Source organism: Ascaphus truei, chromosome 21 (assembly GCF_040206685.1).
Source record: "Ascaphus truei isolate aAscTru1 chromosome 21, aAscTru1.hap1, whole genome shotgun sequence".
Taxonomy (NCBI): domain Eukaryota; kingdom Metazoa; phylum Chordata; class Amphibia; order Anura; family Ascaphidae; genus Ascaphus; species Ascaphus truei.
The window spans coordinates 6,850,025-6,872,574 of record NC_134503.1 but is presented as its reverse complement, the minus strand read 5'-3'; the positions used below and the strand labels follow the sequence as shown (position 1 = coordinate 6,872,574).

The window sequence follows — 22,550 nt, the reverse complement described above, 5'->3', positions numbered from 1 at the left end:
AAGCTTATAGGGGTCCGTGTTAAAATGGATAAGAAGCTTAAAAGTGACATGTTGTGCTCATTTGCATGTCATTTCCCAGAATCCCTTGCTGCAGTAGAAGCACTGTATGCTGGGAGATAACGGGGAAAGGCAGGGCTGCAGACCTGTCTGAGACATGTGAACGTGCTCACTAGTGATATTTTTTATTGTGGAGGGTTTTTGTCACTTTTTTTTTTTTACCCACCATAACCTTTATCATGTGAGATAGGAGTACATGACGGCCAGTGAGATGGGGTTTCCAGGCCTCCGCACTAGGAACCGGCGTCACAGCACATAGGCCTAGATCAACAAAAGGGAGCTAAGCGTTGGCATGCTTGTATTCCCCTGCGTGTGAGCGGGAGCGGAGGCGTGCTAAAGCTTAGCACACTTTGCTGGATCTGGGCTATAGGATCCTAGATGCGTGCATGGGGTGTGTGATGTACCAAACAGGGGGGCTGGGCAGACTGGGGGCTGGGAGGAATGGGTTTTATCTGACATTTATTTCTCTGTTACTTGGTGACGTGTGATGGTTCTCTGTGCAGTGGGGGGTGACGTGTGATAGTACTCTGTGCGGTGGGGGGTGACGTGTGATAGTACTCTGTGCGGTGGGGGGTGACGTGTGATAGTACTCTGTGCGGTGGGGGGTGACGTGTGATAGTACTCTGTGCGGTGGGGGGTGACGTGTGATAGTACTCTGTGCGGTGGGGGGTGACGTGTGATGGTACTCTGTGCGGTGGGGGGTGACGTGTGATGGTACTCTGTGCGGTGGGGGTGACGTGTGATGGTACTCTATGCGGTGGGGGGTGACGTGTGATAGTACTCTGTGCGGTGGGGGGTGACGTGTGATGGTACTCTGTGCGGTGGGGGGTGACGTGTGATAGTACTCTGTATGGTGGGCGGGTGACGTGTGATGGTACTATGTACGGTGGGAGGCGGGGGGGTGTGACGTTTGATGGTACTCTGTCCGGTGGGGGAGGGGGGGTGAGGGGGGTGACGTGTGATGATACTCTGCCCGGTGGGGGAGCGGAGGTGAGGGGGGTGACGTGTGATGGTACTCTGTATGGCGGGGGGGGGGTGACATGTGAAGGTACTCTGGATGGTGGGCGGGTGACGTGTGATGGTATTATGTACGGTGGGAGGCGGGGGTGTGTGACGTTTGATGGTACTCTGTCCGGTGTGGGAGGGCTGGTGAGGGGGGTGACGTGTGATGGTACTCTGTCCGGTGGGGGAGGGGGGGGGAGGGGGGCGACGTGTGATGGTACTCTGCCCGGTGGGGGAGGGGGGGGAGGGGGGCGACGTGTGATGGTACTCTGCCCGGTGGGGGAGGGAGGGGGAGGGGGGTGACGTGTGATGGTACTCTGTCCGGTGGGGGAGGGGGGGTGAGGGGTGTGACGCGTGATGGTACTCTGTCCGGTGGGGGGGGGGGGTGACGCGTGATGGTACTCTGTCCGGTGATGGGGGGGGGGGTTGAGGGGGGGTGACATGTGATGGTACTCTGCCCGGGGGGTGGGAATCCTATATTGGAGCTCTCACTATCTGATAGAGCGAGGGTTACGTACTTAGTTACCGGGGCACCAGTAGTAGTCTAGCAGCTGTCCCTATAATAATGACTTGATGCCACTAAATAAAGCCACGGAATGGGCGTGGCCGATCAATATTCAGCCATTTTACTTCATGTCCATGATTTATTTTGGGACAGGTGATAAATTGCTGAAGATCAATCTGCTGCGCCTATTTCTTTGCTATTTTCTTTTACTCGATTTGTATATCGGGGGGGGGGGGGTCAAACTCAGTCCTCAAGGGCCACCAACAGGCCAGGTTTTATGGATATTGACTGAGCCACTGATTATGCCAGCTGTGCTGAAGCAGGGATATCCCTCATACCTGACCTGTTGGGGGCCCTTGAGGGCTGGAGTTGACCACCCCTGCTCTACGCCTATAGATACAACCTCTCCCCAGGATCCTATATGAGTTTCACTTGCTAAAATAACTCATATAATAGTATATTGCCCCCTGAAAATGTCCTGATCTTGTTGTGTTTTTTTTTTTTTAGTGTTAAAAAAACAACTAAAATCATGATTCTACAGCTACCATGGTAACCATTTTTTTAAACTACACTGGCCTCTGGGGAGAGCTCCATTTTAACCTCCCGGACACGTAACTTTTAAAACGCTTCTATCTCCTGAACGGAGCATCCGATTGCGAAGAAAAAAAACCTGCGTTGGAAAAGGCAAGAAGCGATCTAGTAAAGTAATTACATAAAATGCAAAAACGAATGAATTATTATCCGATCAGCGCAGGCGGCTGCTTTAAGACAGAGCGGCCGGTACAGTATGTATTAATGCAGGTGATGGTGTAATATTATGATTTCTTTTATTTTTAAAGCCCTCAGCATACTGAATAACACAGCTGCTATTCACCGACTGATTCATCTGTTTATTAAACCAATTTGCTACGTGTTTAATGGGATGCAAAATATTTTCTTAGTGTCCCTAACGTGCCGATGTTGTGCGCGTTCCACACATTTCCTCGCCATCGCATCTACAGGACCCCTAGCGCCAAGTACACCTTTTGTCGAGGGTCTCTCGCCCCCCAGTAGATCACCTTGTGTGTTGTAGACGTATGTTTTATCCAGTTCTGAGGCTCCTTGTTTCTCAGTAATCTCGGGGGGAGGAGAGCCAAAGCTTCTGGTCTCTTTTGGAAGTGGCATAGTGTTGATTTGTGACATTGGGGTGCAGTTTTCAAACATATTTGCTATGGGAAAGAAATGCTTCTTAGACCCCCTTATTTCAGGGGTGCTCAACTTCCGGTCCTCAGCAGGTCAGGTTTTCAAGATGTCCCTGCTTCAGCACAGGTGGCTTAATATTTGACAGAGCCACCTGTGCTGAAGCAGGGGTATCCTCAACATGACATGTTGGGGGGGGGGGGGAGGTTGATATCCACAAAACCTGACCTGTTGGGCTGAAGTTGAGCACCCCTGCCCTACTTGATCTGCAGACGTAGGTATTGGCATGTAGAGTTATCACATGGCATCAGACGCTGGTACCCTCTTAGCTTGGTGATCAGAGATATGTGACCCCCATGGGGACAGGGGTTGCCCCCTGATGGGGGACTAGTCAGGAGGGGTATGTCTCAGTAATGCCCGTGTAGGAGAGGGTGATGAGAGGTACGCGTTCCTGGGGGAACATCAGTTGTGAGGGGTATGTGTCCCTTAGTACTGAAAGGTATGTGTAAGTAATTTTATGTAGGAAATCGCCATGGCTTTTTGGATCCAAATGCCACTTGTGAGCACATTCACGCGTCACGTAGGCTGCCCTTCCCCATTATATCTTTGCATAGGGCGCTTCCGCTGCAGCCAGGGATTCTGGGTAATTCATACACTGTGTGCTCATTTGCATCACCCAGGCATTTGTACCTTTCTCTGCGGGAGGGCTGGCATTTTTTTGACCCGCTTTAACCCAACTTGTCATCTTATCTCCACTTTATAAAAAGAACAACAAAAGATCCTGAATGAATGAGAAATATGTATCGGGGTAATTATTCAGAACCTTTTTGTACTGTGTATAGTATACCAGGGGTGGCCAACTCCAGTCCTTGAGGCCACCAACAGGTCAGGTTTTCAGGATATACCTGCTTCAGCACAGGTGGCTCTGTCAAAGACTGAGCCACTGATTGAGCCACCTGTGCTGAAGCTGGGACTGATAGAGCCACCTGTGCTGAAGCAGGGATATCCTGAAAAACCTGACCTGTTGATGGCCCTTGAGGACTGCAGTTGGCCACGCTTGGTGTATAACATGCTGCCAAGTTTGACAACATGGGGGAGGAGAGAGAGAGCAAAAATGGATCATGTTTTTGTATACCCTTACATACGATGGTCTGTGTGTTACTGTGTGAATATAACTCTTAGGCGTAGAGTCCAACAGTTTAAGTAGCCAGATGAAAATGATTTGCCCCCGAACTGTATAAGGTTGGGGATAAACTCTGTGTATATAGCACCGCCGAGTAACGTATATATTCTTGGAGACGAGCAGTTGTCGCCATGTTTTCAGCTCCGGGAACATATCCCGGTCACTTCACTGTCTAACCATCAATGTTTCTTTGGTCTCTAGCATCTCAGGTTACCATGGTAACCGTTAGACTGCACCGGGCCCTGGGGAGAACTCCATTTTAACCGCCCCGGACACTTTATTGTTAAAACGCTTCTATCTTCTGAGCGATGCCTCCGATTTTAAAACTAAAAACAGCTTTGGAAAGGGCAAGACCAGATCTCTCAAGGTGAAACATAAAAGGCAACAACATTAAACTGCGTTGACCGGCTGCTCGGTTTGGGGGTCTGACGTGGGACTGCGCCTTTTTTTTTTTAAAAGAGGCAAAATGTATGGCTGGAGGAGAGCAGTTTTAAAGGAACCAGATGACGAGCTGGAATGCGAGGCCTCCCCTGCTGATGTTTCTGGAATCCCGCTCATTATTTCGGGCCGGGGTTAAGTTCCTCCAGCTGTAGGTACATGCGCCTCTCCGGGAGGCCCGGCTGGGACAGCAGTGCGAGGCAAAAACATGGCACGTAAAAATGCCTCGCTGTGTCCTGTCCGCGGGGCTTGTGCTGTTTTGTGCCAGGCTTTGCGGCCTAGCTCGCGCCTTCGGAGGGGGGCTTATTTGTTCAGGGGAAGGGTGAATTCTGCAAAAGAAACGAGGCTGCCCAGAAAAGCTGACAATCTAATTTGTAGGCACATTAGGAAATCTGTTACTTCAGCGCCTGAGTGGCCAGCAACCCCCCCATTCCCCCTGCCCGGCACTGAAGAGTTTAATTCAGATTTGATCCTGTTTTAGTAATGGAGAAAACAAAAGCTAAAAGAATAGCCCTCAAGACCCCCGAACAGGTCAGGTTTTCAGGATATCCCTGTTGCAGCACAGGTGGCCAAATCAGTGGCTCAGTCGAAGATTACGACACCTATGCTGAAGCAGGGATACTCGGAAAACTTGACATGTTGGGCGGGGGGGGGGGGGGGTCTTGAGGACTTGCGTTAAAAACCCCTGGGATAGGGTATATTTAAGGGTGGGGACTGGGAGGGGGAAAGTAGCGGTACTTGGGACACTGCATCACCACAGTGACTTGCTATGGGCCTGGGATGAAGTGTTTAAATAGGGGTTTCCAACTTCAGAGACCAGTGGAACGTGTGTGAAATATGAAGTATATATATATATATATATATATATATATATATATATATATATATATATACACATACACACACAAACACACACACACACACACACACACACACACACACACACACTTTTTGTATAATGCGTGGGTGGGGGATGACTGGTGTCTTCTACAAAGTGTGCCAGTTTCCAAGACACATGGGGTGGGTGGAACAAGTCTACATACTTATGTGTCCGCCTATAGATAATAGTTTCTCCCCTGCTATCTGTAATGGAGCAGCGGGGAGGGAACGGTGTAAACGCATTTTTTTTGTAACTTACATTTTTATTTAAGTTATTTGCCGGGGGGAGGGGGGGGAGTGTACAGAAATTATAAGGGTGGGGGGGGGCGTCCATTCATATTGCATACATCACAAGACATGGGTTACATATATTACATAGCTGGAATCTCATATCAGGCCTTTTCCCTGGGCGCTCAGAGTTTAGGGCTCTCACAGTGGGGTTTAGTTTGTCTCGTGGCACTGTGTAGTGTGGTACCTTACAGTGGTCTGGCTCCTCAGTGGGCCTGGGACTTCCTAGATTTGATTCTGCCTCCTGGGACCAGGTAAAAGCATTTTGATGGATGTAAACTCGGGGCGGCCAGCTCCCGTCCTCAAGGGCCACCAACATGTCAGGTTTTCAGGATATCCCTGCTTCCGCACAGGTGGTTCAATCAGGGGGCCCTGTGCGGAAACAGGGATATCCTGAAAACCTGACCTGTTGGTGGCCCTTGAGGACGGGAGCTGCCCCCCCCTGCTCTAGCAGCTGTCAATAAAAGGCATGAGTGTGTTAGAGGAGGAGTGCACGAGAGATCAGGATGAATGAGGTTTTGCTCCTTCGAGTAACATATTTCAGGATATTCCTGCTTCAGCACAGGTGGCTCAATCAGTAGTTCAGTCAAAGACTGAGCCTCTGATTGAGCCACCTGTGCTGAAGCTGGGACATTTATGACCTGTTTGTGGGGTCTTGAGGACTGCCTGTAGGGTTAAAGGTGCATAGGAACTTATTGAACAGGCTCTGACCTGAGGCTTTGCCTGAGGTCGCACTGTGCAGCGCTGAGGTCGCACCGTGCAGCGCTGAGGTCGCACCGTGCAGCGCTGAGGTCGCACCGCGCAGCGCTGAGGTCGCACCGCGCAGCGCTGCTGGGATAACGCTGCGTGGATGTGCATGTTTATTTCTGCAGTCCTGCTGATGCCCAGGGAACCAGATGTTCGGTCCGGGCCAGAGAGGGGCCTTTGAAAGCTTTTATTTTTTTGCCAATGGCTGTTTTTCTTTTTCCCTTTGATGCCGGTGCAATAACACGGCACAAGCTGCCGGTATCAGCTGATCACCTGGGGAACTCGGTTTCCTTCCTACGGCCTTTCCTGGGAACGCCTCTTTCCACCCGAGCTGTGCCCCAGATACCCGGGGCTTAGAACTGAAGCACGTTGCTTGGGCGATCGACAATCCGTTCCTCTATTGGGCAGGGGTTCTCAACTCCAGTCCTCAAGACCCCTCACCCCAACAGGTCTGGTTTTCAGGATATTCCTGATTCAGCACAGGTGGCTCAATCAGAGGCTCAGTCGAAGATTGATTGAGCCACCTGAGCTGAAGCTGGGATATCCTTAAAACCTGACCTGTTGGGGGGGGGGGGGGGAGAGAGAGTCTTGAGAACTGGAGTTAAGAACCCCTGCCTTAACCCCTTAAGTGCTGAATGGGCCAGGAACTAAAGAGAAACTTCTCCTTTTTTCTCTTTTGCAACTGTGTGCTTTTGAATGACAAAGTAGAGGTACTGGGGGTTTGTTAATTACACAAATACGGTGATCCTGTGTGTCCCTTTGCGCCATCACACCTCCACCCCTGGTCGCTGCGCTCCCTGACAGCAGAGTAATTAAAGTATTACAATCACAGCACTGCCAGTCTGCCCCCCCCCCCCCACCCCCGGGCATTGGAAGATCAGAGGCTATTTCTGGAGGTCCCGCTGTTCTATTCAAGGTAACGAAAGCTGAAATTGCGGAAACGTAAATGCAGAAGTGGAAACTTCTCGGGACTTCCCAAGGCGCGGCGGACGCGGCACTGAGCTTTCTTAACGAGAGTGGGATGTATTTGTAATGAACAAGTTCCTCATTTAAAAAAAATAAATAAAAAAAAAAATCTCATGTTGAAAACTCTGTTTTTGGGTGGTAGACTCGTTAAGTTGCTTACAGCGGCCATTTTTAAAACACCCGATCACACATGAACTCACGTTCTCTAGTACATGAGGTGTCTGTGCTGATGTAGTTGATATTGCTGTGAGATGTTTGCTTAGCTTTAATTGTTAAATGATTGGAATTTCCTATCCTGGATCTGGGTAATTTTCAATGTTTGCAGGGTTACGTAATACAAATCTGCTCAGAGGAAATGGAAAGTGGCTGGTATTTGCCCTCAGAAACCCTTTTTCTGGTCAGCCGCAATTCATTGCTGTCCTCCTTTGCCTCTCTGGGCTAATTTCCCTCATCCCTTGATAAACATGGGGTTCTGAGTGTATTAGATCTAATTGGTGATCTGAACGGAGCACCTTCCCAAGAGATCACCTGTTGTAAGAGCAGATTCCACGTCTTGCATCTCCCAGTGTTTTTCAGCTCGTGTTCCTAGGAACCCTTGTGTTCCCCGGGCACCCATAAAGGGTTCCGTGCAAGTTTCAGGTTATTTGAAAATTGTACTAAAAACAGAAAAATTACAATGCATCTGATCTCAGACGCGCTATTAGAGAGGGTTGGGGTTCCTTACAATGCATCTGATCTCAGACGCGCTATTAGAGAGGGTTGGGGTTCCTTACAATGCATCTGATCTCAGACACGCTATTAGGGAGGTTTGGGGTTCCATCAGAATTTCTCAATATAATTATAGGGTTCCTTAACACTTAACACACTGTGCTCTCACCCTGCCTATCTAGCAGGTTCACCATATGTTTTGGGGTTCTGTAAGGACAGCTATACCTATTAAACAGGTTCTTTGTGTGTGGCACGCTGCATATTTTAGACGAGTAAAGCAACTACAGGGGTGCCTTATTTTTCTGATACAAATGTTGGAGGATCTGTAAGGGTATATGCTTGGTTGCTCTTGACACCTTCACATGGGCCCAACACGAGGCTTCTTCATGTGTTGTAAAGGTTTTGTTTAGGGTAGTGTTTATCTGAACAAGAGACTTCTGAGGTACTGCAGACTCGCGTACAAGTAAAACTATAAAGAACTCTTCGTCTTTATCAACTAAAAGGCTCTCTCTCCATGTACCTGCTGCACTCCCTTCTACACTCCATGTTCTTATTTCTTTTCATACGATTTTATTTGCCCAAGAAACAGATGAGCGAGCCTGTGGAATACTGCGTTTCTCACGTGTGTAATGAACCCTTTCAGTGCTGGAATTAAGTGGGGTCTCACCTATCTTCCAGTGTCGGGCGTCCCTAGAAAATGATCTAATGTTTTATCCTGGGCTACTAAAAAACATCTTAGCCTCTACAGCAGGCCTGCACAACTCCAGGCCTCGGGGGCCGCAAACAGGCCAGGTTTTCAGGATATCCCTACTTCAGCACAGCTGGCTCAATTAGTGGCTCAGTATGACTGAGCCATTAATTGAGCCAGATGCGCTGAAGTAGGGATATCCTGAAAACCTGGCCTGTTTGCGGCCCTCGAGGACTGGAATTGTGCAGGCCTGGCCTACAGCATACGCACGGCCCTCGGAGTAGGGGGAATGGATATTAACCATAGTATCCCTGTCAAAAGAAAAAACAATAGATTGTATGCTCACTGGGCCAGCAACTTTTTATTTAAGTGACGTAAACAATCTGTGGTTATACATTTCTTCGCATTTCCCGCCGGTCTCATCGCCCCCTTTCACGGCTTCCCTTTTTACGTCTTTGCTGGCGTATTATTTTCCCCCCACTTATTATCGGATTAGCCCGTCTTTGTTTTTTGTTTTTGTTTTTCCCCTCTCCTCGTTCCTTCCTTCCCTCCCCCCTTCGTTCTGCCTTTCCCTCTCCCTGCCCACATTTTTTCGGTCTCTCCCCGGGGTGCAGAGGGAGAGAGAGCGTTGCTGTGGTAACGGGATTTGGCGGCATTGTCAGCTGAGCTGGATGTGACAGGGATGGTATTGTGTGAGGCTACATTCCACCGCGTTCTGCCCCCCCCCCCCACCCCCCATTATATAATTAGTAGCACTGTTATACTGCCACATCCTGCTGATATAATAACGGCTGCGCTGGAACGCAGCGTCCCCATTCCTTGCACTCTCATGGGCTCCTCTTGTGTTACATTGTTAAAGCTCTGGTCATCATACGGTAGGTGCTGTGTGTATTAGGACAACCTAGTTCCTCAGGAGCCTGACCTGTCTTTGTGTAGCTCTCATTTCATACTAGAACCCGTTGCAGGGATTTAATGTCTCTGGGCTCTGATGGGTGATACTGTAGCATGATGACAGCCATATTGGTCATGGAGAAAACTAGATCCAAAACAGTAAAAAAACAGTGTGTGTGTGTGTGTGTGTGTGTGTGTGTGTGTGTGTGTGTGTGTGTGTGTGTGTGTGTGTGTGTGTGTGTGTGTGTGTGTGTGTGTTTCTTTATACATACTATTTTATCATCACACTATTATATTTCCTATCTTTCAATTATGATACGAGGAACTCGTGCCCTTACTCCTGTATCCGTGTTTTGGGGATTCCTTTAGCATGAGTGCTGTCGTGTTTGAGCTGCTGTAGAAATTCCTCCTGTATTATTCTCCACGACATTAGCACTGTTTCGTCGCCTCGTCATTTGCTAACATTTCCACATGTTGGAGGATCCATGGCAGGGTGGGGGCAAAGCACTCTGGGTAAATGCCGTAGAGAAGCACTGAAGGATCGTATGGATAATTGAAGCTGTCCCTCCCACCACGTGCTAGGTTCTATTCCAGCTGAAGGGTGTGTGTCCATTACTTAAGTAAAGATACCTTATATAACTGACTGTACGCTGTACATCACATTCTGTACTTCTTGCCTTGCGTAAAGGTTTAATTCATGCAAAATAGTGTGATACACGCGAAAGCAAACTCCCTTTTTTTTCAATGATCCAGCTGTGCATTGTGTTTATTTGTATGCGTGGCTCTGTGTGTACATCTGTACGTGATATACACAAATGCACACGTATTTATTGTGTGTGTATAATATATCATCTTATCTTTAGCCCACTGCTGGATAAGGCTGCGCTTATAGTGACAGCGATGTGACGTCGCGTCAAAACAAATGCACTGCCACAGTCGCGTGCGCTTATAGTAAACGTGACGGCGCGATGGAACGACGGCTTGGTCGCAATCGCTGGAAATCGTCTCAATTTGGTTTTTCCAGCAACCATCGCCGGCACTATAAGCGCAGCCTTAGGCCTCCCCAATGACCTTTCAGGTACAGCGGTGGCAAGCTTCTCTTCTCCATGTTGCTCCCACCACTTTCCCAACGTCATTCTCCCGTCTTGCATGTTATCTTGGTCCTTTGGTATGGGCCTTGGAATCCCGTTGAGTACGATCTTTGTTCATTGAGGGTGTGATATGTCCGGCCCTCCGCCATTTTATTTTGTAGCCCTAGTGATGATGTCAGACTTTTGTTTGCTTTCCAAACCCATTCATTCTGTTGTCCTGTGACTCTGGGTAATACCCAGCATGCACCTCTGCATACTTCTTTCAGTTGTCTGAATCTTCTGAATTATGTTTACACGTAGGGGTCTGTGTTACACATTCATAGGTGAGCACTGTATGGATGCCTATTTATATAGCGCCATTAATGTACATAGCGCTTCACAGCAGTAATACACGTGACAATCATATAAATAACACATAAAAGGAAGAAGCGCTTCAGTCATAAAAGTAACATTTAAGAAAAGGAGTCCCTGCTCCGAAGAGCTTACAATCTAATTGAGCACTGGCAGGATATACTGGTGGAACACTTCCCTTTAAAGGCACAATGGAAGGTCCCCTTGAAATATTGTCTTGTTTGTTCCAAATGCCCACACACCTTTTTGAATAAAATAAGAGAACGGAAGATATATTATGTCTTCTGATTCCGTGCATTGTATTGTAGATGGAGTATGAAATGTCATTAGATTGTAAGCTCTTCGGGGCAGGGACTCCTTTTCCTAAACTTTACTTTTATGTCTGAAGCACTTATTCCCATGACCTGTTATTTGTATTATTTGTTATTTATATGATTGTCACTTATATTACTGCAGTGAAGCGCTATATAAAGACTTGCATACATACATGTCAGGACTACAGTCTGTAGACCTTTGGCAGGAACCCAGCCATCCATGAGACCTCTGTGCATGACACCCCAGGACGGGCCATTTGTGCCTGGAAGAGAGATGGCACCCAGTGAGTGATTCCAACGAGACAGAGTAATTGTTGGTTGTGGGGGAAGGAGAGCGGACGGGACACTCTTGTGTTTTTTTTTTTTCATCCGTGTCCCAGGCCATTCAACCCTGTGATAAAGAACTCTTTCTCCTGCTAGTACCCTGCATTATATCTGCTCCAGCTGTTTACTAGGTCATTTTAACCGTTTCTCTGCCTGGGAATAGAAAGTGTGTGCGTGTGTGCGTGTGTGTGTGTTATATATATATATATATATATATATATATATATATATATATATATATATATATATATATATATATATATATATAAACACACACACCTATATTTATTCCGTTTATCTTCCAAATGTATTATCCCAATCCCAGAAAATATTTGCCGGCGTCATTATAAATTATTACCGTTGTGAAAGTGTCGCCCTTTAAAAAATTAAAAATCCATGCCCCATCCTTTCCTCTGTTACTATGGCATCCCAGCTGATTAACGTGTAGATTACATGCTAATTGTGTCTCCATCATTTTGTGGTTTTGATTTTTGTTAAGACGGTAAACATCCTTAGGCTTCCTTTAATGCAGAAGTCCAACATTAAACATGGACATGCTTACATTGGGAAGAGCCTGCACTTGCTGCTGCTGCTGCTGCTGCTGCTGCTGCTGCTTTAAGAGTAACCTTAGATAGCCACTGGTGAAACAGATAATCAAATCGCAATGTGATTTACTGTCCCAGCCTGGGTGTCTCTGCTGCTTCTTGCCCTGATGTATTGGGCTTGGTATCTAATCCCTTACAATGTCTGTGATCTGGGTGTTTCTCTCCGCGTCGAGGCGCTCCCCGGAGGAGGCGATTTTATTTCACGGATGGTAATTTTTCGAAGCAAGTACGCACTTAACTGCGGTAAAAGTGGCCCTGCCGTTTAAACCGGACAGGATTACACGAGCACCCAGGTGTCCTGCTGAGACGAGGCTGAGCGTTAACTTCCTGCGTCATATTCTCCCGGCAACGTCAGTAACACTGAGCGGGCAACGAGAACAATCAAAATGCAAGGGCACTCCATGAACCGCCAGCACGGAATGGGTTAAACCTTGTCGGTGCTTAAGGGGCCAGCAACACATGCTCTCTTTCTCCTTTAACCCCTTGCTTGGCGATGTATTGCTGTCTCCCGGCACCGAAGGGGTAGATGTCACAGGCCACCTTGATTTGCGGAGCACCGTAGTCCTCTCCGCTAGTGCCCATCCGCAAATCCCTGTTGCGTATCTGACGCATTTCCCAACGCAACGTCATATACTCGGTGTATGCCAAAAGCACAAGCAATGCTTGGGGGTATTCTAGCACTGAACAGGTTAAGTACAACCCCACCTTACAGCGCACATCGCGACCCTTCTAAGCTTTGTTCTCTAATATAAGGGAAAAACGGCACAGGGTTATGTGCAGGGAAAGTGCCTGGGCTTTTCGGATTCTTCTACAAATTCGCATGCTGTTGCATTGAACGTCTTGAATAGCTATCAGGGGAACGGGTGAACAAGCTGTTCCGGGCTCTCTGGACCCAAAGCTTAAAGGTATTTAAAAATGTAAGAGGCGGTAGTGAGACATCCAGCGTTCAATCCCACACAGCCGGCAGTTCCAGGCGTCTGGACACCACAGAGCTGACATATAGGACGTTGGTGGGGGCACGCCAATGGGAACGTGTGCGATTATGGTATTCGGTTTGAACACACCAGCTTAGATCAGCTAATTGTTAATATTTGACACCTGGTGCCTTCGGCCGTGGCCATAGTCTGCGCGGCGCTAAGAAAAGGCCGTGCCTCCATGAGGAACGCCACAGAACGCGACCCCCGGGCAGACAAAATGATTTGATTTTGTCGCGCAACGGCCGGTGGTTCAGCCAATGAGGGTGAACCGCTCACGTGACGTCACTGGCACGCCTCTCTGACGCGTCTCCGCGTCCCCATCCCATAGGCCACAGATAATATCCGGGGCAGACGCGCACGACGCCACGCGCGTGCCTACTATATCCGCGGCCTTAGTCTGTCCCGCCGCTGTCCTTCTCTAGCAGTAATTAATGCCTCTTCATCACCCCACTAAATTGGCTACAAGCCCCTCTGACTCCAAAGGGGTTAATATCCCTCTATACCTGCAGCTTACATCAACTTGGCTCAGTAGCTGCCTGTCCTGTCTCCTTTCCCAGCTCAATATGCGCCTTTGGCTGCAGGGTTCTGTTGTGACATGAAGGATAAGCTGGTAGTGAAGGAGAGAACGGCTGTGGTTGCAGGAGACACTGGATCCGTGGCTCAGACAGTTTTCTGTAATTGAAGAACAGAACATTTTTTTTTCTATGGGTGTGTTCCTCAAGCTGTTAATGATCCTGTTCATATGGTAAAGTGTGTGTGTGTTCCAAAGGTTGCTGCCAGTGAGAATTGTCTACTTAGCACCTCACTGTTGATGGTGGTTAGAGAGGGTTGATTAGCAAACCTTGTTATAGCCCTGCAATACCCACTCTGCTGCAGGATCTCTTATCACTGTGTGATGGGAGGGACAGCCCTGACGGGTCACAGGTCCCTTCTGTCTGTTAATAATCTGATACTATAGTCCAGGGATAGTCAACTCCAGTCCTCAAGAGCTACCAACAGGTCAGGTCTTCAGGATATCCCTGCTTCAGCAAAGCTGGTGCAGTCTTTGTTTTGAGTCGCCTGTGCTGAAGCGGGGATATCCTGAACACCTGACCTGTTGGTAGGTCTTGAGGGCTGGAGTTGGCTACCCCTGCTGCAGCCTTTACTGCAGTTTTTGGATAGTACCACAAGACCCTACGATTCCCCTGGGAATGTTGTAACGCAGGGGTGCGCAAACTGGGGGGCGCACGATTTTCCACGGAGGTGTGGCGCGGCATTTGCAGGGGCCCCGCGCTCTTCCCCGAGGCATTTAAATGGTGTGGGGGGAGGGGGGGGGGATCGCACGAGGACTCTGCAACTTCCCTCGTCTTCGGCGCTGCGATATCACATGACCCGCGGCGTCATTTGCGCCGAAGACGAGGTAAGGTGGTGGGCACGAGCAGGGGAGGAGAGCAGGCAGGGGGAAAAGTTTGCGCACCCCTGTTCTAACGGATGGGAACGAGCACACAACTGGACAATGAGCAGTAGAATAGAAACTGAATCTCACTCCAAACTATAGTAAAAGAGACATTGGGAATTCTTCCACTTATTCCTCCCCGGAGAGCTACGGCTGCAGCCTTTTCTGTCACAGAGCAGATCAGCAGAGCGGGACATAAGGCCATCTTCTGCCTTCAAGCCAGCAGTGGTTCCAGTTCATGTATTGCTTACCTGGCTTCTCTGGGTGGGAAGGCTGGAGTGGATGCGAGCAGCCTGTTTTCCACCAGGCCTTTGAAGAAACAAAGAAGATTGTTTATTTTTTGAGGGCAGAACACGGTGTCGCCTGCTTTAGAACTAAGAGGTTTATGGGCTAATTCCCCACTTGAGCCTCTGACTCATTTCTTGGCACTGCTACAAGACCCCAGGGGATGATTGTTCCTGGGGCTGATTCCTGCTCAATGAATCGGGGTGCCACCCATCGCCATGGGCATTTATCGGCATCAGCACTGCTTTATTTCTGTGTACCACCTGTGTGACAATTGCACTGCAACAACTGTACGGTCAGTGTAGATAAAGCAGTGTAAGACTCTGCCATGGAAGAGGGTTAAGATGCACGTGTGTGTGTGTTTATTTATATAACGCCTACAGTGTACTCGGCACTTCACAAAAACAATACAGTACATGGAATTATAATACAATAAGCACAGTAAAGTCAGACAATAGGGAAAGGAAGTCCCTGCCCCGGAGAGCTTACAATCTAAGTGGGGGACACAGAGACAGCAGGTGATGGAATAAGTGCAGTAGATGGCAGTGCTTGGCCACAATGGATGGTAGGAACGACTGGGTGTAGGGCAGTAACCATGAGTCCGGGCTGATGGGATGCTTCTTTTGCGATGTGAGTTGTAAGGTTGGTCGGTATTAAATGACATGGGTTAGTACCAGGAGCTAGGAAAGCGGGGGCATGGAGGCGTGGGTGCCTCTTTCCAATTTGCGCTCAACCCAAACACATAGACTGGTTCAACACATCTGATATGTATAAAAAGTTCAATACTCCATGTGTACACCTATAAAAGTGCATAGATTAAAGTCGAAACCATATATTGTTTCAATTAGGTCAAAGTGCAGCCCCCCGTATGGAATAACTGTAGGGGTAGAGAAGAGGTCTCGGTGCTTCTCCTTCAGGGAGAATTCCCCAGCTTCCTGTAAGCTCAAATTCACTGTAAAATAGAAGTGCGCTCAGGGTGTGGAGAACGCAGGCTGCCGGGAGAGACGCCAGGACAGAGTACCCTGCGTGTGACTTGTCTGCTGGGGCTCTTACTGATTGCCAGATTGGGGGTTATGTGCCTGTACTAGGGAGTGCATTCATTCTTTGGTTATCTTTCAATATCTTTTTTTTGGAATAAATTGTATACATTATGAGAGTTGTCTCTGTGTGCTTTTCTATTTTATACTGGTGTGTGTGTGTGTGTGTGTGTACACAAACATATATAATATATACGTGTGTGTACACACATACGCGTGCATGTGTGTGTATTCCCAGCTCAAGTATGCAGAGCCGTGCTGTTTGTCCGGTAACTAAACGTGGTTAATACTGACACCCACTATGCAGATAATAGCATTTAAATGGTAAAACATGTTTGTTTTTTTTAAATTATTGTTTGTTAAATGTTCTCTCTTTCTTTGAATAAAAAAAATCTATAATTAGTTTAATAGGAAATGTAAATGTTGTTATATGTAACCTGAAATGGGAGTTTTGCCAGTGGGGTTAATCCCTTTTTGAGGCACCAATGCGGTTGAATGCCCATTAGAATTTGCTGGTACATAAGTCGTGTTTACCTCTATCTGTTACTCCTTGGCTTCCTTGTTCCTGTAATTCCACGTAGCCAGTGTTGTCGGCACGATACGGAAACAATGTATTATTACTGGTTACCATACAAAGGCCAAATCACACTGAAACCCCGATACATAGTGACATGTCGTCACACACAAAGAATGAGCAACAAAGAATGTTTCACTCAGGCGCGCGTGTTGTGTTTGTTGCTGTCACTATGTATCATTATTTTGTTAAAGGATGAGTAACTCTTGTGGTAACCTAACCACCATGGCACGTTAGGAGTGTAGTACCAGGATTGTTTTCTGAGTCCCTAAACCTTTTTTGGATCCCCCATCTCCTGCCAGCTTCAGGGTCTCCTGCGTCTGTTTGAGGCGCCTGTCCCGTCCTGACGGTGCTGGTCCCCTCTCGTGCTTTGGGGCACGTTTGCTTTCTAGTGTCTCTTCTGGAATGGCAGCGAAAGAGAGGAAAAGGGAGCCGGGTGGAGAGCAGCGCTTCAGGGTAATAGAAAACATCTGGAACCTCACAGCTCTTTTGACGTTAAGCAGAAATGTCCAGGTGTCACCTCCTTGTGACCTTGGGCAAGTCACTTTATCTCCCTGTGCCTCAGGCACCAAAAACATAGATTGTAAGCTCATCAGGGCAGGGACTGTGTGTGTAACATTGTATGTGCTGCGTACCGCGCAATATACTTATTTATTTATAAAATATTTTACCAGGAAGTAATACATTGAGAGTTACCTCTCGTTTTCAAGTATGTCCTGGGCACAGAGTAAAACAAATAATACATGGTTACAAGTACAGTTACATAAATGAACAGGGTATACATTATATACAAGACATTGCGTGCACAGTTAAAGAAAATGTATATTATGAGCGTATGAAACAGTTACAGACCAGGTTAAAATGTGAGACAGCCTTAGATTTGAAAGAACTTAAGCTGGTGGTGGATGTGAGAGTCTCTGGTAGGTTGTTCCAGTTTTGGGGTGCACGGTAGGAGAAGGAGGAAAGTCCGGATACTTTGTTGAGCCTTGGGAGCATGAATAGTCTTTTGGAGTCTGATCTCAGGTGATAGGTGCTGCGTGTGGTAGGGGTGAGGAGCTTGTTCAGGTAGCTGGGTAGCTTGCCCATGAAGAATTTAAAGGCAAGACAGGAAAGGTGAACTTTGCACCTAGACTCTAGTGTTGACCAATCTAGTTCTTTGAGCATTTCGCAGTGATGTGTGTTGTAGTTGCATTGGAGAACAAAACGACAATACTGTAACTGTGATGCGCTTTAAGTACCGTTAGGAGACAAGCGTTATATGAAATTAAATTGTTATTAAAGTATGTGTATGGCTGCACTTATAGTGCTGGCTATGTGACCGGCTATGCAACCGCGTGACGTTAGCCGTCGCTATTGCGATTCCTGCACTCTGGTGCAGGAGACCAAGGGAGGGTGAAAGGGGGCGTGGCGGAGGCGTGGCAGTGAGCGGTTCGCCCTCATCATAATACTAATAGCATGTTCTTGTATAGCGATGCTAGTATTACTTGGCGCTTTACAGAGACATTTTGCAGGGCCCCCCTGCCCCGTGGAGCTTACAATCTATGATTTTGGTGCCTGAGGCACAGGGAGATAAAGTGACTTGCCCAAGGTCACAAGGAGCCGACACCGGGAATTGAACCAGGCTCCCCTGCCCCAAACTCGGTGCCAGTCGGTGTCTTTACTCACAGAGCCGCTCTACGTCACGAGCTGACGTCACGCAGCGATAGCCGAAAAAGTAAAAATCCTTTGACTACCGGCGATCGCATGGTCGCGCCCACTATGGGCACCCGCGACAGACTGCATGTAATTTCTACGGTGCTGCGCGACGTCGCAGTTGCCAGCACTATAAGCGCAGCCTAATATATATCTCAAAGCATGTTGTATTGCAAGAACGCCACCCTGATAGGAGGTCGTAATGAAGGACCAAACCCCGTTGGATTCTTTCTTTGTTTTGATCACTTACCTGTGATGCTGCCTCTTCTACTTCCATCCATGGGTTTGGGTGAAATATTGATTTACAGGATTCCTATGAAGTGTGCACTCACCTTTACATGCCTTTGTGTTGTTTCTTTAGGTATACCTGCTGTGTGTGTGTGTATATATATATGTATATATGTATGTACTGTGTGTGTATATGTATATGTATATGTACATATGTATGTATATATATATAATCTATCCAGTACAGTACGTCTTTTAATAACCAGTTATTAGTTTAATGCACAGGAGGATTGGTGTTCCTCCTATTTGTACCTAGCAGCCACATTTGGTCCTTTTACAAGGCAGGACACTATAATTTGACTATCATATAGTACAACATGTTCTCCTACAATTAGCACCAATCTGGGAATTGTCTGACACCTTCTGGCTGAGGTTCATCTCCATGCCTGCTCCAGTAACAGAATGTGTATTGCAGAGTGTGAAGGGGAGGGACAGACGCTGGGGACCAGAGACCCTTCTCTTTGATACCAAAGGCAGATGGGATTAGTGCAACCTTGGTGCAAATGTTATCCAATCTAATCTTATCACCAACGTTTACCTGTTGGTGTAACAGAGGCAGTGGGTGCACCTCTCTCCCCCGCAACCCTACTATTGGAGACCAGTGTTAAACGCACAAAATTTAATCATCCCTATAACTAAAACTTCATTTATCCCTTAAAACAATGAGTCTGTTTTTTGTGTTTTTAATAGAAACACTGTAATATCCTATTTTATCCGCCTCTGTTCTCAATCTCTTCAAAGTGGGGGAGGTGGTGAAATGACCCATCTGACCTTTTATCCGGGAGATGATGATGATGATGATGATGATGATGATGATGATGACTTCATATAGTGCTTGTCTGCCAATGGGACTTAAAGCGCTTCACAGTTAGAAAAAAAAGAAACCCTTTAAGGTTCTAAAAGGGAAGGTACAGTGCAGGGCGGGACGGTGCTGTAGCTATGAAATGCCGGACAGGTGGAGGTTCATTAATTAAATGCCCGGGGTAAACAGGTCGGTCTTTAGCTCGTTATTATACATCTCCAGAGAGAGAGAGGCCTCTCGGGCTGTACGAGGCCGTTCCAAATTGTTTCGATCTTTTGAAGTTGGATCCACATGTAGCAAACAAACACCCCAGGTACAGGCCCTCCCATGTGGGGGAAATACCGGTGTGCTGCGTCTCACAGAGGACATGGGATATGATAATCCAAAGGATTTATTCATTTAAAAACATGGACAAAAAGTACTGATGCAGACACACTTAGGCCTCGGACGTGGTTATCCAAACAGCGCCGACGCTAATGCTCTCTCTGCATGAGCGTTGGCGATTGCGCTTGTGAGCCGGGTGGGAGGCGGGGCTGGCACGCTACATCACGGCGCCGACGTCACGGACTGGCATTGGCTTTTGGCAGTCACGTGACCGGCCCTCCGCTTCCCTCAGCGGGAAAACTTAAATTTCACTGTCGGCTGCAATTCCACACGCCTCCGCACGCCTGCGGAAGCGCCGTCTAAAGCCGTACTCAATAGGGATGATGTTTCCCCTCAGCGCGGCTCAGCACGGTCTTTTTGCCCATGGCCCTGGCCTTACGCGTTTCACACGCAGGGTGCTTTATCAAAGATCCACATTAAATATGACTCAGTAGCCAGTGCGACTCCTTGGAGCGATGTTCCTGGCCCCTGCGGGTTCTTGGTGTTACACGGTATGTGATGTTCCTGGCCCCTGCGTGTTCTTGGTGTTACACGGTATGTGATGTTCCTGGCCCCTGCGTGTTCTTGGTGTTACACGGTATGTGATGTTCCTGGCCCCTGCGTGTTCTTGGTGTTACACGGTATGTGATGTTCCTGGCCCCTGCGGGTTCTTGGTGTTACACGGTATGTGATGTGTCAGCTGTGGATTGAATATCCTGTACTGAATTCTGCGGCTCCTGTTTGCACGCTTCATATTGGCTGGTTCACTCGCTTATTAATATCAACTCCTGCAGCCACGCCATCTAGCACCCGGAAAATACCCCTCTCCACACAAACCTGCAGCCACGCCATCTAGCACCCGGAAAATACCCCTCTCCACACAAACCTGCAGCCACGCCATCCAGCACCCGGAAAATACCCCTCTCCACACAAACCTGCAGCCACGCCATCTAGCACCCGGAAAATACCACTCTCCACACCTACCTGCAGCCACGCCATCTAGCACCCGGAAAATACCCCTCTCCACACAAACCTGCAGCCACGCCATCTAGCACCCGGAAAATACCCCTCTCCACACAAACCTGCAGCCACGCCATCTAGCACCCGGAAAATACCCCTCTCCACACAAACCTGCAGCCACGCCATCCAGCACCTGGAAAATACCCCTCTCCACACAAACCTGCAGCCACGCCATCTAGCACCCGGAAAATACCCCTCTCCACACAAACCTGCAGCCACGCCATCCAGCACCCGGAAAATACCCCTCTCCACACAAACCTGCAGCCACGCCATCTAGCACCCGGAAAATACCCCTCTCCACACAAACCTGCAGCCACGCCATCTAGCACCCGGAAAATACCCCTCTCCACACAAACCTGCAGCCACGCCATCTAGCACCCGGAAAATACCCCTCTCCACACAAACCTGCAGCCACGCCATCCAGCACCCGGAAAATACCCCTCTCCACACAAACCTGCAGCCACGCCATCCAGCACCCGGAAAATACCCCTCTTCACACAAACCTGCAGCCACGCCATCCAGCACCTGGAAAATACCCCTCTCCACACAAACCTGCAGCCACGCCATCCAGCACCCGGAAAATACCCCTCTCCACACCTACCTACAGCCACGCCATCCAGCACCCGGAAAATACCCCTCTCCACACAAACCTGCAGCCACGCCATCCAGCACCCGGAAAATACCCCTCTCCACACAAACCTGCAGCCACGCCATCCAGTACCCGGAAAATACCCCTCTCTACACAAACCTGCAGCCACGCCATCCAGCACCCGGAAAATACCCCTCTCTACACAAACCTACAGCCACGCCATCCAGCACCCGGAAAATACCCCTCTCTACACAAACCTGCAGCCACGCCATCTAGCACCCGGAAAATACCCCTCTCCACACAAACCTGCAGGCACGCAATCTAGCACCCGGAAAATACCCCTCTCTACACAAACCTGCAGCCACGCCATCTAGCACCCGGAAAATACCCCTCTCCACACAAACCTGCAGCCACGCCATCCAGCACCCGGAAAATACCCCTCCGGGGGGCGTCTCCACAATCCGCAGATCTCATTAAAACACTTCTCTCCTATATGCTATTAACTCCTTCACTACCAGTGGAGGTTACATGGCAAGGCGTAACCTGTAGTTAACATGTTGCATTGTGTATAGATTTAGAGGCGGGTATCAAACTCTAGGACGGGCGGCCAACTCCAGTCCTCGAGGGCCACCAGCAAAGCCAGTTATTAGGGATATCCCTGCTTCAGCATAGGTGGCTCAGCCATTCTGACTGAGCCCACTGTGCTGAAGCAAGGGATAGCCATAAAACCTGTCCTGTTGGTGTCCCTTGAGGACTGGAGTTGACCGCCCCTGCTCTCGGACACTTATACCTGCCCCGAGAAGTCCTAGAGGTTGCGTGTTTGTTTAAACGATATGCTGAATATTCGGTCGTCTGGGCTTTTTTCTGTTTATTTGGCATGCTGGGAGGAAATTCGCTCTCCCCCTCTGCTCACTCAGCGACTAATCCTGCCAGAAAATCTTTCTTTTCTTTTTTCTCTTTCCCCCGCTAACATCTGCTTTTCCGCTTGTGTGTGTGTGGTTTTTTTTCTCTCTCCCTCTTTGATTCAGAGAAGTCATGTGACCTGTCTGGATAGGAGCGGACAGGGAATAGTACAGTGATTTCAGTATTTTGCTGCCCCAGTGCATGCTGGTCCTTCTAGTCCTGCCGCTCAATTGGATCCAGATTGGGTCGGTTCAGGAGTTCATCAAAATAAAGGAGCTGGAGAGGTGTGTGAGTGTGTGAGTGTGCACGCGCCTTTGTGTGTGTGTAGATATTAATATTTTCTTGGTTAGGGTTCTGGTCTCTTGATAA

General features: G+C 48.4%; 1 protein-coding gene across 11 annotated transcripts in view; it reads left to right on the top strand.

The window, feature by feature from the left end:
- Positions 1-22,550, top strand: part of RALGDS (ral guanine nucleotide dissociation stimulator) — a 99,822-nt gene that overhangs the window by 54,223 nt on the left and 23,049 nt on the right. Inside the window, exon 1 of one of the 11 annotated variants that reach the window (XM_075578780.1) lies at positions 9,493-9,515. The exons of the other annotated variants lie outside the window; for them this stretch is intronic. The gene's annotated coding sequence lies outside the window, so the exon portion shown is untranslated. Of the gene's footprint in view, positions 1-9,492; positions 9,516-22,550 lie in introns of those variants that run through there. 11 annotated transcript variants of the gene reach the window in all.